Here is a 14,741-nt window from a genome sequence, read left to right as displayed (position 1 = left end):
CGCATATTTAAGGAGATATGGGCAAAAGAAGTTTTTCATATAAAAATTTTAATTTTTTTAGGTTTTGGGTGAATTTTTCAATTTTTTGAGGGTGGTCACGAATTAAAGTCCTTTTCGCTCTAGGACGCATATTTAAAGAGATATGGGCAAAAGAAGCTTTTCATATAAAAATTTAAATTTGTTTAGATTTTGGGTGGATTTTTCAATTTTTTGAGGGTGGTCACGAATTAAAGTCCTTTTCGCTCTAGGACGCATATTTAAGGAGATATGGGCAAAAGGAGTTTTTCATATAAAAATTTCAATTTTTTTAGGTTTTGGGTGGATTTTTCAATTTTTTGAGGGTGGTCACGAATTAAAGTCCTTTTCGCTCTAGGACGCATATTTAAGGAGATATGGGCAAAAGAAGTTTTTCATATAAAAATTTCAATTTTTTTAGGTTTTGGGTGGATTTTTCAATTTTTTTGGGGTGGTCACAAATTAAAGTCATTTTCGCTGTAGGACGCATATTTAAGGAGATATGGGCAAAAGAAGTTTTTCATGTAAAAATTTAAATTTTTTTAGGTTTTGGGTGGATTTTTCGATTTTTTGAGGGTGGTCACGAATTAAAGTCCTTTTCGCTCTAGGACGCTTAGTTTAAGAGATATGGCCAAAAGAAGTTGTTCATATAAAGATTTCAATTTTTTTAGGTTTTGCGTGGATTTTTAAATTTTTTGACGGTGGTCACGAATTATCGTCCTTTTCACTCTAGGACGCATATTTAAGGAGATATGGGCAAAAGAAGTTTTTCATATAAAAATTTCAATTTTTTTAGGTTTTGGGTGGGTTTCGCAACTTTTTGGGGGTGGTCACGAATTAAAGTCCTTTTCGCTCTAGGACGCATATTTAGAGAGATATGGGCAAAAGAAGTTTTTCATATAAAAATTTAAATTTTTTTAGGTTTTGGGTGGATTTTTCAACTTTTTGGGGGCGGTCACGAATTAAAGTCCTTTTCGCTCTAGGACGCATATTTAAGGAGATATGGGCAAAAGAAGTTTTTCATATAAAACTTTAAATTTTTTTAGCTTTTGGGTGGATTTTTCAATTTTTTGAGGGTGGTCACGAATTAAAGTCCTTTTCGCTCTATTATGCATATTTAAGGAGATATGGGCAAAAGAAGTTTTTCATAAAAAAATTTCAATTTTTTAGGTTTTGGGTGGATTTTTCAATTTTTTGATGGTTGTCACGAATTATCGTCCTTTTCGCTCTAGGACGCATATTTAAGGAGATATGGGCAAAATAAGTTGTTCATATAAAAATTTCAATTTTTTTTAGGTTTTGGGTGGATTTTTCAATTTTTTGGGGGTCGTCACGAATTAAAGTCCTTTTCGCTCTAGGACGCATATTTAAGGAGATATGGGCAAAAGAAGTTTTTCATGTAAAAATTTAAATTTTTTTAGGTTTTGGGTGCATTTTTCAATTTTTTGGGGGTGGTCACGAATTAAAGTCCTTTTCGCTCTAGGACGCATATTTAAGGAGATATGGGCAAAAGAAGTTTTTCATATAAAAATTTAAATTTTTTTAGGTTTTGTGTGGATTTTTCAACTTTTTGGGGGTGGTCATGAATTAAAGTCCTTCTCGCTCTAGGACGCATATTTAAGGAGATATGGGCAAAAGTAGTTTTTCATATAAAAATTTCAATTTTTTAGGTTCTGGGTGGATTTTTTCAATTTTTTGGGTGTGCTCATGACTTAAAGTCCTTTTCGCTCTAGGACGCATATTTAGAGAGATATGGCCAAAAGAAGTTTTTCATATAAAAATTTAAATTTTTTTAGGTTTTGGGTGGATTTTTCAACTTTTTGGGGGTGGTCACGAATTAAAGTCCTTTTCGCTCTAGGACGCATATTTAAGGAGATATGGGCAAAAGAAGTTTTTCATATAAAAATTTAAATTTTTTTAGGTTTTGGGTGGATTTTTCAACTTTTTGGGGGTGGTCAAGAATTAAAGTCCTTTTCGCTCTAGGACGCATATTTAAGGAGATATGGGCAAAAAAAGTTTTTCATATAAAAATTTAAATTTTTTTAGGTTTTGGGTGGATTTTTGAATTTTTTGAGGGTGGTCACGAATTAAAGTCCTTTTCGCTCTAGGACGCATATTTAAGGAGATATGGGCAAAAGAAGTTTTTCATATAAAAATTTCAAAATTTTTAGGTTTTGGGTGGATTTTTCAATTTTTTGAAGGTGGTCACGAATTAAAGTCCTTTTCGCTCTAGGACGCATATTTAAGGAAATATGGGCAAAAAAAGTTTTTCATATAAAAATTTTTTATACCCTGCGCCACACTGTGGAACAGGGTATTATAAGTTAGTGCATATGTTTGTAACACCCAGAAAGAGACAAGATAGACACATGGTGTCTTTGGCAATAATGCTCAGGGTGGGTCCCAGAGTCGATATAACCATGTCCGTCTGTCCGTCTGTCCGTCCGTCCGTCCGTCTGTCTGTGAACACATTTTTGTGATCAAAGTCTAGGTCGCAATTTAAGTCCAATCGCCTTCAAATTTGGCACATGTTCCTAATTTGGGTCAGAATAGAACCCTATTGATTTTGGAAGAAATCGGATCAGATTTAGTTATAGCTCCCATATATATCTTTCGCCCGATATGCACTAATATGGACCCAGCAGCCAGAGTTTTATACCGATTTGCTTGAAATTTTGTACAAACATAACACTTAGTCGTATAGTCAAGTGTGCAAAATTTAATTGAAATTAGTTCAGATTTATATATAGCTCCCATATATATCTTTCGCCCGATATGGACAAATATGGTCCTAAAAGCCAGAGTTTTGGCCCAATTTGGTTGATATTTTGCACAGGAAGTAGATTTAGCATTGTAGCCATGCGTGCCAGATTTGGTCGAAATCGATTCAGATTTAGATATAGCTCCCATATATATCTTTCGCCCGATATGGTCCTAGAAGCCAGAATTTTCGCCCAATTTGTTTGAAATTTTGCACTAGGGGTACAATTAGTAGTGCAGTTAAGTGTGCAAAATTTGATTAAAATCGGTTCAGATTTAGATATAGCTCCCATATATATCTTTCGCCCGATATGGACTAATATGGTTCTAATAGCCACAGTTTTAGCCCAATTTGGTTAAAATTTTGCACAGGGAGTAGAATTAGCATTGTAGCTATGTGTGCCAAATTTGGTTGAAATCGGTTTAGATTTAGATATAGCTCCCATATATAGCTTTTGCCCGATTTAAACTCATATGACCACAGAGGCCAATTTTTAACTCCGATTTAGTTGAAATTTTGCACAGGGAGTAGAATTATCATTGTAGTTATGCGCGCCAAATTTTGTTGAAATCGGTTCAGATTTAGATATAGCTCCCATATATATGTTTTTCTGATTTCGACAAAAATGGTCAAAATACCAACATTTTCCTTGTAAAATCGCCACTGCTTAGTCGAAAAGTTGTAAAAATGACTCTAATTTTCCTAAACTTCTAATACATATATATCGAGCGATAAATCATAAATAAACTTTTGCGAAGTTTCCTTAAACTTGCTTCAGATTTAAATGTTTCCCATATTTATGCACTTTATATAGATGTTTTTCATATAAAAATTTCAATTTTTTTAGGTTTTGGGTTGATTTTTCAATTTTTTGTGGGTGGTCACGAATTAAAGTCCTTTTCGCTCTAGGACGCATATTGAAGGAGATATGGGCAAAAGAAGTTTTTCATATAAAAATTTCAATTTTTTTAGGTTTTGGGTGGATTTTTAAATTTTTTTGGGGTGGTCACGAATTAAAGTCCTTTTCGCTCTAGGACGCTTAGTTTAGGAGATATGGGCAAAAGAAGCATATTTAAGAAGATATGGTCAAAATAAGGTTTTCATATAAAAATTTCAATTTTTTTAGGTTTTGGGTGGATTTTTTAATTTTTTGAGGGTGGTCACGAATTAAAGTCCTTTTCGCTCTAGGACGCATATTTAAGGAGATATGGCCAAAAGAAGTTTTTCATATAAAAATTTAAATTTTTTTAGGTTTTGGGTGGATTTTTCAATTTTTTGTGGGTGGTCACGAATTAAAGTCCTTTTCGCTCTAGGACGCATATTTAAGGAGATATGGGCAAAAGAAGTTTTTCATATAAAAATTTCAATTTTTTTAGGTTTTGGGTGGATTTTTAAATTTTTTTGGGGTGGTCACTAATTAAAGTCCTTTTCGCTCTAGGACGCTTAGTTTAGGAGATATGGGCAAAAGAAGTTTTTCATATAAAAATTTAAATTTGTTTAGGTATTGGGTGGATTTTTCAATTTTTTGAGGATGGTCACGAATTAAAGTCCTTTTCGCTTTAGGACGCATAGTTTAGGAGATATGGGCAAAAGAAGTTTTTCATATAAAAATTTAAATTTTTCTAGGTTTTGGGTGGATTTTTCAATTTTTTGAGGGTGGTCACGAATCATCATCCTTTTCGCTCTAGGACGCATATTTAAGGAGATATAGCCAAAAGAAGTTTTTCATATAAAAATTTCAATTTTTTTAGGTTTTGGCTGGATTTTTCAATTTTTTGAGGGTGGTCACGAAATACCATCCTTTTCGCTCTAGGACGCATATTTAAGGAGATATGGCCAAAAGAAGTTTTTCATATAAAAATTTCAATTTTTTTAGGTTTTGGGTGGATTTTTCAATTTTTTGAGGGTGGTCACGAATTATCAACCTTTTCGCTCTAGGACGCATATTTAAGGAGATATAGCCAAAAAAAGTTTTTCATATAAAAATTTCAATTTTTTTAGGTTTTGGCTGGATTTTTCAATTTTTTGAGGGTGGTCACGAATTAAAGTCATTTTCGCTCTAGGACGCATAGTTAAGGAGATATGGGCAAAAGAAGTTTTTCATATAAAAATTTCAATTTTTTTAGGTTTTGGGTGGATTTTTCAATTTTTTGAGGGTGGTCACGAATTAAAGTCCTTTTCGCTCTAGGACGCATATTTAAGGAGATATGGGCAAAAGAAGTTTTTCATATAAAAATTTCAATTTTTTTAGGTTTTGGGTGGATTTTTTAATTTTTTGAGGGTGGTCACGAATTAAAGTCCTTTTCGCTCTTGGACGCATATTTAAGGAAATATGGACAAAAGAAGTTTTTCATATAATAATTAAAATTTTTCTAGGTTTTGGGTGGATTTTTCAATTTTTTGAGGGTGGTCACGAATTAAAGTCCTTTTCGCTCTAGGAAGCATATTTAAGGAGATATGGGCAAAAGAAGTTTTTCATATAAAAATTTAAATTTTTTTAGGTTTTGGGTGGATTTTTCAACTTTTTGGGGGTGGTCAAGAATTAAAGTCCTTTTCGCTCTAGGACGCATATTTAAGGAGATATGGGCAAAAAAAGTTTTTCATATAAAAATTTAAATTTTTTTAGGTTTTGGGTGGATTTTTGAATTTTTTGAGGGTGGTCACGAATTAAAGTCCTTTTCGCTCTAGGACGCATATTTAAGGAGATATGGGCAAAAGAAGTTTTTCATATAAAAATTTCAAAATTTTTAGGTTTTGGGTGGATTTTTCAATTTTTTGAAGGTGGTCACGAATTAAAGTCCTTTTCGCTCTAGGACGCATATTTAAGGAAATATGGGCAAAAAAAGTTTTTCATATAAAAATTTTTTATACCCTGCGCCACACTGTGGAACAGGGTATTATAAGTTAGTGCATATGTTTGTAACACCCAGAAAGAGACAAGATAGACACATGGTGTCTTTGGCAATAATGCTCAGGGTGGGTCCCTGAGTCGATATAACCATGTCCGTCTGTCCGTCTGTCCGTCCGTCCGTCCGTCTGTCTGTGAACACATTTTTGTGATCAAAGTCTAGGTCGCAATTTAAGTCCAATCGCCTTCAAATTTGGCACATGTTCCTAATTTGGGTCAGAATAGAACCCTATTGATTTTGGAAGAAATCGGATCAGATTTAGTTATAGCTCCCATATATATCTTTCGCCCGATATGCACTAATATGGACCCAGCAGCCAGAGTTTTATACCGATTTGCTTGAAATTTTGTACAAACATAACACTTAGTCGTATAGTCAAGTGTGCAAAATTTAATTGAAATTAGTTCAGATTTATATATAGCTCCCATATATATCTTTCGCCCGATATGGACAAATATGGTCCTAAAAGCCAGAGTTTTGGCCCAATTTGGTTGATATTTTGTACAGGGAGTAGATTTAGCATTGTAGCCATGCGTGCCAGATTTGGTCGAAATCGATTCAGATTTAGATATAGCTCCCATATATATCTTTCGCCCGATATGGTCCTAGAAGCCAGAATTTTCGCCCAATTTGTTTGAAATTTTGCACTAGGGGTACAATTAGTAGTGCAGTTAAGTGTGCAAAATTTGATTAAAATCGGCTCAGATTTAGATATAGCTCCCATATATATCTTTCGCCCGATATGGACTAATATGGTTCTAATAGCCACAGTTTTAGCCCAATTTGGTTAAAATTTTGCACAGGGAGTAGAATTAGCATTGTAGCTATGTGTGCCAAATTTGGTTGAAATCGGTTTAGATTTAGATATAGCTCCCATATATAGCTTTTGCCCGATTTAAACTCATATGACCACAGAGGCCAATTTTTAACTCCGATTTAGTTGAAATTTTGCACAGGGAGTAGAATTATCATTGTAGTTATGCGCGCCAAATTTTGTTGAAATCGGTTCAGATTTAGATATAGCTCCCATATATATGTTTTTCTGATTTCGACAAAAATGGTCAAAATACCAACATTTTCCTTGTAAAATCGCCACTGCTTAGTCGAAAAGTTGTAAAAATGACTCTAATTTTCCTAAACTTCTAATACATATATATCGAGCGATAAATCATAAATAAACTTTTGCGAAGTTTCCTTAAACTTGCTTCAGATTTAAATGTTTCCCATATTTATGCACTTTATATAGATGTTTTTTATATAAAAATTTCAATTTTTTTAGGTTTTGGGTTGATTTTTCAATTTTTTGTGTGTGGTCACGAATTAAAGTCCTTTTCGCTCTAGGACGCATATTGAAGGAGATATGGGCAAAAGAAGTTTTTCATATAAAAATTTCAATTTTTTTAGGTTTTGGGTGGATTTTTAAATTTTTTTGGGGTGGTCACGAATTAAAGTCCTTTTCGCTCTAGGACGCTTAGTTTAGGAGATATGGGCAAAAGAAGCATATTTAAGAAGATATGGTCAAAATAAGGTTTTCTTATAAAAATTTCAATTTTTTTAGGTTTTGGGTGGATTTTTTAATTTTTTGAGGGTGGTCACGAATTAAAGTCCTTTTCGCTCTAGGACGCATATTTAAGGAGATATGGCCAAAAGAAGTTTTTCATATAAAAATTTAAATTTTTTTAGGTTTTGGGTGGATTTTTCAATTTTTTGTGGGTGGTCACGAATTAAAGTCCTTTTCGCTCTAGGACGCATATTTAAGGAGATATGGGCAAAAGAAGTTTTTCATATAAAAATTTCAATTTTTTTAGGTTTTGGGTGGATTTTTAAATTTTTTTGGGGTGGTCACTAATTAAAGTCCTTTTCGCTCTAGGACGCTTAGTTTAGGAGATATGGGCAAAAGAAGTTTTTCATATAAAAATTTAAATTTGTTTAGGTATTGGGTGGATTTTTCAATTTTTTGAGGATGGTCACGAATTAAAGTCCTTTTCGCTTTAGGACGCATAGTTTAGGAGATATGGGCAAAAGAAGTTTTTCATATAAAAATTTAAATTTTTCTAGGTTTTGGGTGGATTTTTCAATTTTTTGAGGGTGGTCACGAATCATCATCCTTTTCGCTCTAGGACGCATATTTAAGGAGATATAGCCAAAAGAAGTTTTTCATATAAAAATTTCAATTTTTTTAGGTTTTGGCTGGATTTTTCAATTTTTTGAGGGTGGTCACGAAATACCATCCTTTTCGCTCTAGGACGCATATTTAAGGAGATATGGCCAAAAGAAGTTTTTCATATAAAAATTTCAATTTTTTTAGGTTTTGGGTGGATTTTTCAATTTTTTGAGGGTGGTCACGAATTATCAACCTTTTCGCTCTAGGACGCATATTTAAGGAGATATAGCCAAAAAAAGTTTTTCATATAAAAATTTCAATTTTTTTTAGGTTTTGGCTGGATTTTTCAATTTTTTGAGGGTGGTCACGAATTAAAGTCATTTTCGCTCTAGGACGCATAGTTAAGGAGATATGGGCAAAAGAAGTTTTTCATATAAAAATTTCAATTTTTTTAGGTTTTGGGTGGATTTTTCAATTTTTTGAGGGTGGTCACGAATTAAAGTCCTTTTCGCTCTAGGACGCATATTTAAGGAGATATGGGCAAAAGAAGTTTTTCATATAAAAATTTCAATTTTTTTAGGTTTTGGGTGGATTTTTTAATTTTTTGAGGGTGGTCACGAATTAAAGTCCTTTTCGCTCTAGGACGCATATTTAAGGAGATATGGACAAAAGAAGTTTTTCATATAATAATTAAAATTTTTCTAGGTTTTGGGTGGATTTTTCAATTTTTTGAGGGTGGTCACGAATTAAAGTCCTTTTCGCTCTAGGACGCATATTTAAGGAGATATAGCCAAAAGAAGTTTTTCATATAAAAATTTCAATTTTTTTAGGTTTTGGGTGGATTTTTCAATTTTTTGAGGGTGGTCACGAATTAAAGTCCTTTTCGCTCTAGGACGCATATTTAAGGAGATATGGGCAAAAGAAGTTTTTCATATAAAAATTTCAATTTTTTTAAGTTTTGAGTGGATTTTTCAATTTTTTGAGGGTGGTCACGAATTAAAGTCCTTTTCGCTCTAGGACGCATATTTAAGGAGATATGGGCAAAAGAAGTTTTTCATATAAAAATTTCAATTTTTTTAGGTTTTGGGTGGATTTTTCAATTTTTTGAGGGTGGTCACGAATTAAAGTCCTTTTCGCTCTAGGACGCATATTTAAGGAGATGTGGACAAAAGAAGTTTTTCATATAAAAATTTAAATTTTTCTAGGTTTTGGTTGGATTTTTCAATTTGTTGAGGGTGGTCACGAATTAAAGTTCTTTTCGCTCTAGGACGCATATTTAAGGAGATATTGGCAATAGAATTGTTTCATATAAAAACTTCAATTTTTTTAGATTTTGGGTGGATTTTTCAATTTTTTGAGGGTGGTCACGAATTAAAGTCTTTTTCGCTCTAGGACGCATATTTAAGGAGATATGGGCAAAAGAAGTTTTTCATATAAAAATTTCAATTTTTTTAGGTTTTGAGTGGATTTTTCAATTTTTTTGGGGTGGCCACGAAATAAAGTCCCTTTCGCTCTAGGACGCATATTTAAGGAGATATGGCCAAAAGAAGTTTTTCGTATAAAAGTTTCAATTTTTTTAGGTTTTGGGTGGATTTTTCAATTTTTTGAGGGTGGTCACGAAATAAAGTCCTTTTCGCTCTAGGACGCTTAGTTTAGGAGATATGGGCAAAAGAAATTTTTCATATAAAAATTTAAATTTTTTTAGGTTTTGGGTGGATTTTTCAATGGTCACGAATTAAAGTCCTTTTCGCTCTAGGACGCATATTTAAGGAGATATGGACAAAAGAAGTTTTTCATATAAAAATTTAAATTTTTTTAGGTTTTGGGTGGATTTTTCAATTTTTTGAGGGTGGTCACGAATTAAAGTCCTTTTCGCTCTAGGGCGCATATTTAAGGAGATATGGGCAAAAGAAGTTTTTCATATAAAAATTTCAATTTTTTTAGGTTTTGGGTGGATTTTTCAATTTTTTGAGGGTGGTCACGAATTAAAGTCCTTTTCGCTCTAGGACGCATATTTAAGGAGATATGGGCAAAAGAAGTTTTTCATATAATAATTTAAATTTTTCTAGGTTTTGGGTGGATTTTTCAATTTTTTTAGGGTGGTCACGAATTAAAGTCCTTTTCGCTCTAGGACGCATATTTAAGGAGATATGGGCAAAAGAAGTTTTTCATATAAAAATTTCAATTTTTTTAGGTTTTGGGTGGATTTTTGAATGTTTTGAGGGTGGTCAGGAATTAAAGCCCTTTTCGCTCTAGGACGCATATTTAAGGAGATATGGGCAAAAGAAGTTTTTCATATAAAAATTTCAATTTTTTTAGGTTTTGGGTGGATTTTTTAATTTTTTGAGGGTGGTCACGAATTAAAGTCCTTTTCGCTCTAGGACGCATATTTAAGGAGATATGGGCAAAAGAAGTTTTTCATATAAAAATTTCAATTTTTTAGGTTTTGGGTGGATTTTTTAATTTTTGAGGGTGGTCACGAATTAAAGTCCTTTTCGCTCTTGGACGCATATTTAAGGAGATATGGACAAAAGAAGTTTTTCATATAATAATTTAAATTTTTCTAGGTTTTGGGTGGATTTTTCAATTTTTTGAGGGTGGTCACGAATTAAAGTCCTTTTCGCTCTTGGACGCATATTTAAGGAGATATAGCCAAAAGAAGTTTTTCATATAAAAATTTCAATTTTTTTAGGTTGTGGGTGGATTTTTCATTTTTTTTTTTTTGGGTGGTCACGAAATAAAGTCCTTTTCGCTCTAGGACGCATATTTAAGGAGATATGGGCAAAAGAAGTTTTTCATATAAAAATTTCAATTTTTTTAGGTTTTTTGTGGATTTTTCAATTTTTTGAGGGTGGTCACGAATTAAAGCCCTTTTCGCTCTAGGACGCATATTTAAGGAGATATGGGCAAAAGAAGTTTTTCATATAAAAATTTCAATTCTTTTAGGTTTTGAGTGGATTTTGCAATTTTTTGAGGGTGGTCACGAATTAAAGTTCTTTTCGCTCTAGGACGCATATTTAAGGAGATATGGGCAAAAGAAGTTTTTCATATAAAAATTTCAATTTTTTTAGGTTTTGGGTGGATTTTTCAATTTTTTGAGGGTGGTCACGAATTAAAGTCCTTTTCGCTCTTGGACGCATATTTAAGGAGATATGGGCAAAAGAAGTTTTTCATATAAAAATTTAAATTTTTTTAGGTTTTGAGTGGACTTTTCAATTTTTTGGGGGTGGTCACGAAATAAAGTCATTTTCGCTCTAGGACGCATATTTAAGGAGATATGGGCAAAAGAAGTTTTTCATATAAAAATTTCAATTTTTTTAGGTTTTGGGTGGATTTTTCATTTTTTTTTTGGGGTGGTCACGAAATAAGGTCCTTTTCGCTCTAGGGCGCATAGTTTAGGAGATATGGACAAAAGAAGTTTTTCATATAAAAATTTAAATTTTTTTAGGTTTTGGGTGGATTTTTCAATTTTTTGAGGGTGGTCACGAATTAAAGTCCTTTTCGCTCTAGGACGCATATTTAAGGAGGGTGGTCACGAATTAAAGTCCTTTTCGCTCTAGGACGCATATTTAAGGAGATATGGGCAAAAGAAGTTTTTCATATAAAAATTTAAATTTTTTTAGGTTTTGGTTGGATTTTTCAATTTTTTTTGGGGTGGTCACGAATTATAGTCCTTTTCGCTCTAGGACGCATATTTAAGGAGATATGGCCAAAAGAAGTTTTTCATATAAAAATTTCAATTTTTTTAAGGTTTTGGGTGGATTTTTAATGTTTTGAGGGTGGTCACGAATTAAAGCCCTTTTCGCTCTAGGACGCATATTTAAGGAGATATTGGCAAAAGAAGTTTTTCATATAAAAATTTCAATTTTTTTAGGTTTTGGGTGGATTTTTCAATTTTTTGAGGGTGGTCACGAATTAAAGTCCTTTTCGCTCTAGGACGCATATTTAAGGAGATATGGGCAAAAGAAGTTTTTCATATAAAAATTTCAATTTTTTTAGGTTTTGGGTGGATTTTTTAATTTTTTGAGGGTGGTCACGAATTAAAGTCCTTTTCGCTCTTGGACGCATATTTAAGGAGATATGGGCAAAAGAAGTTTTTCATACTTCAATTTTTTTAGGTTTTGGGTGGATTTTTTAATTTTTTTTGGGGTGGTCACGAAATAAAGTCCTTTTCGCTCTAGGACGCATATTTAAGGAGATATGGGCAAAAGAAGTTTTTCATATAAAAATTTAAATTTTTTTAGGTTTTGAGTGGACTTTTCAATTTTTTGGGGGTGGTCACGAATTAAAGTCCTTTTCGCTCTAGGACGCATATTTAAGGAGATATGGCCAAAAGAAGTTTTTCATATAAAAATTTCAATTTTTTTAAGTTTTGGGTGGATTTTTCAATTTTTTGAGGGTGGTCACGAATTAAAGTCGCATATTTAAGGAGATATAGCCAAAAGAAGTTTTTCATATAAAAATTTCAATTTTTTTAGGTTTTGGGTGGATTTTTCAATTTTTTGAGGGTGGTCACGAATTAAAGTCCTTTTCGCTCTAGGACGCATATTTAAGGAGATATGGGCAAAAGAAGTTTTTCATATAAAAATTTCAATTTTTTTAGGTTTTGGGTGGATTTTTCAATTTTTTTGGGGGTGGTCACGAATTAAAGTCCTTTTCGCTCTAGGACGCTTAGTTTAGAAGATATGGGCAAAAGAAGTTTTTCATATAAAAATTTCATTTTTTTAGTTTTGGGTGGATTTTTGAATTTTTTGAGGGTGGTCACGAATTAAAGTCCTTTTCGCTCTAGGACGCTTAGTTTAGGAGATATGGGCAAAAGAAGTTTTTCATATAAAAATTTCAATTTTTTTAGGTTTTGGGTGGATTTTTAAATTTTTTGAGGGTGGTCACGAATTAAAGTCCTTTTCGCTCTAGGACGCATATTTAAGGAGATATGGGCAAAAGAAGATTTTCATATAAAAATTTCAATTTTTTTAGGTTTTGAGAGGATTTTTCATTTTTTTGGGGGTGGTCACGAATTAAAGTCCTTTTCGCTCTAGGACGCATATTTAAGGAGATATGGGCAAAAGAAGTTTTTCATATAAAAATTTCTATTTTTTTAGGTTTTGAGTGGATTTTTCATTTTTTTGGGGGTGGTCACGAATTAAAGTCCTTTTCGCTCTAGGACGCATATTTAAGGAGATATGGGCAAAAGAAGTTTTTCATATAAAAATTTCAATTTTTTTAGGTTTTGGGTGGATTTTTCAATTTTTTGAGGGTGGTCACGAATTAAAGTCCTTTTCGCTCTAGGACGCATATTTAAGGAGATATGGGCAAAAGAAGTTTTTCATATAAAAATTTCAATTTTTTTAGGTTTTGGGTGGATTTTTCAATTTTTTGAGGGTGGTCATGAGTTATAGTCCTTTTCGCTCTAGGACGCATATTTAAGGAGATATTGGCAAAAGAAGTTTTTCATATAAAAATTTAAATTTTTTTAGGTTTTGGGTGGATTTTTCAATTTTTTTAGGGTGGTCACGAATTAAAGTCCTTTTCGCTCTAGGACGCATATTTAAGGAGATATGGGCAAAAGAAGTTTTTCATATAAAAATTTCAATTTTTTTAGGTTTTGGGTGGATTTTTAAATTTTTTTGGGGTGGTCACGAATTAAAGTCCTTTTCGCTCTAGGACGCTTAGTTTAGGAGATATGGGCAAAAGAAGTTTTTCATATAAAAATTTCAATTTTTTTAGGTTTTGGGTGGATTTTTAAATTTTTTGAGGGTGGTCACGAATTAAAGTCCTTTTCGCTCTGGGACGCATATTTAAGGAGATATTGGCAAAAGAAATTTTTCATATAAAAATTTAAATTTTTTTAGGTTTTGGGTGGATTTTTAAATTTTTTTAGGGTGGTCACGAATTAAAGTCCTTTTCGCTCTAGGACGCATATTTAAGGAGATATGGGCAAAAGAAGTTTTTCATATAAAAATTTAAATTTTTTTTAGGTTTTGGGTGGATTTTTGAATTTTTTGAGGGTGGTCACGAATTAAAGCTCTTTTCGCTCTAGGACGCATATTTAAGGAGATATGGGCAAAAGAAGTTTTTCATATAAAAATTTAAATTTTTTTAGGTTTTGGGTGGATTTTTTAATTTTTTGAAGTTGGTCACGAATTAAAGTCCTTTTCGCTCTAGGACGTATATTTAAGGAGATATGGGCAAAAGAAGTTTTTCATATAAAAATTTCAATTTTTTTAGGTTTTGGGTGGATTTTTCAATTTTTTTGGGGTGGTCACGAAATAAAGTCCTTTTCGCTCTAGGACGCATAGTTTAGGAGATATGGACAAAAGAAGTTTTTCATATAAAAATTTCAATTTTTTTAGGTTTTGGGTGGATTTTTCAATTTTTTTGGAGTGGTCACGAATTAAAGTCCTTTTCGCTCTAGAACGCATATTTAAGGAGATATGGGCAAAAGAAGTTTTTCATATAAAAATTTCAATTTTTTTAGGTTTTGAGTGGACTTTTCAATTTTTTGGGGGTGGTCACGAATTAAAGTCCTTTTCGCTTTAGGACGCATAGTTTAGGAGATATGGACAAAAGAAGTTTTTCATATAAAAATTTCAATCCTTTTCGCTCTAGGACGCATATTTAAGGAGATATGGACAAAAGAAGTTTTTCATATAAAAATTTAAATTTTTCTAGGTTTTGGTTGGATTTTTCAATTTTTTGAGGGTGGTCACGAATTAAAGTTCTTTTCGCTCTAGGACGCATATTTAAGGAGATATTGGCAAAAGAATTTTTTCATATAAAAACTTCAATTTTTTAGGTTTTGGGTGGATTTTTCAATTTTTTGAGGGTGGTCACGAATTAAAGTCTTTTTCGCTCTAGGACGCATATTTAAGGAGATATGGGCAAAAGAAGTTTTTCATATAAAAATTTCAATTTTTTTAGGTTTTGAGTGGATTTTTCAATTTTTTTGGGG

The sequence above is a fragment of the Haematobia irritans genome, chromosome 3, assembly GCF_050003625.1.
Source record: "Haematobia irritans isolate KBUSLIRL chromosome 3, ASM5000362v1, whole genome shotgun sequence".
NCBI lineage: Eukaryota > Metazoa > Arthropoda > Insecta > Diptera > Muscidae > Haematobia > Haematobia irritans.
This window is presented reverse-complemented; position numbering follows the sequence as displayed.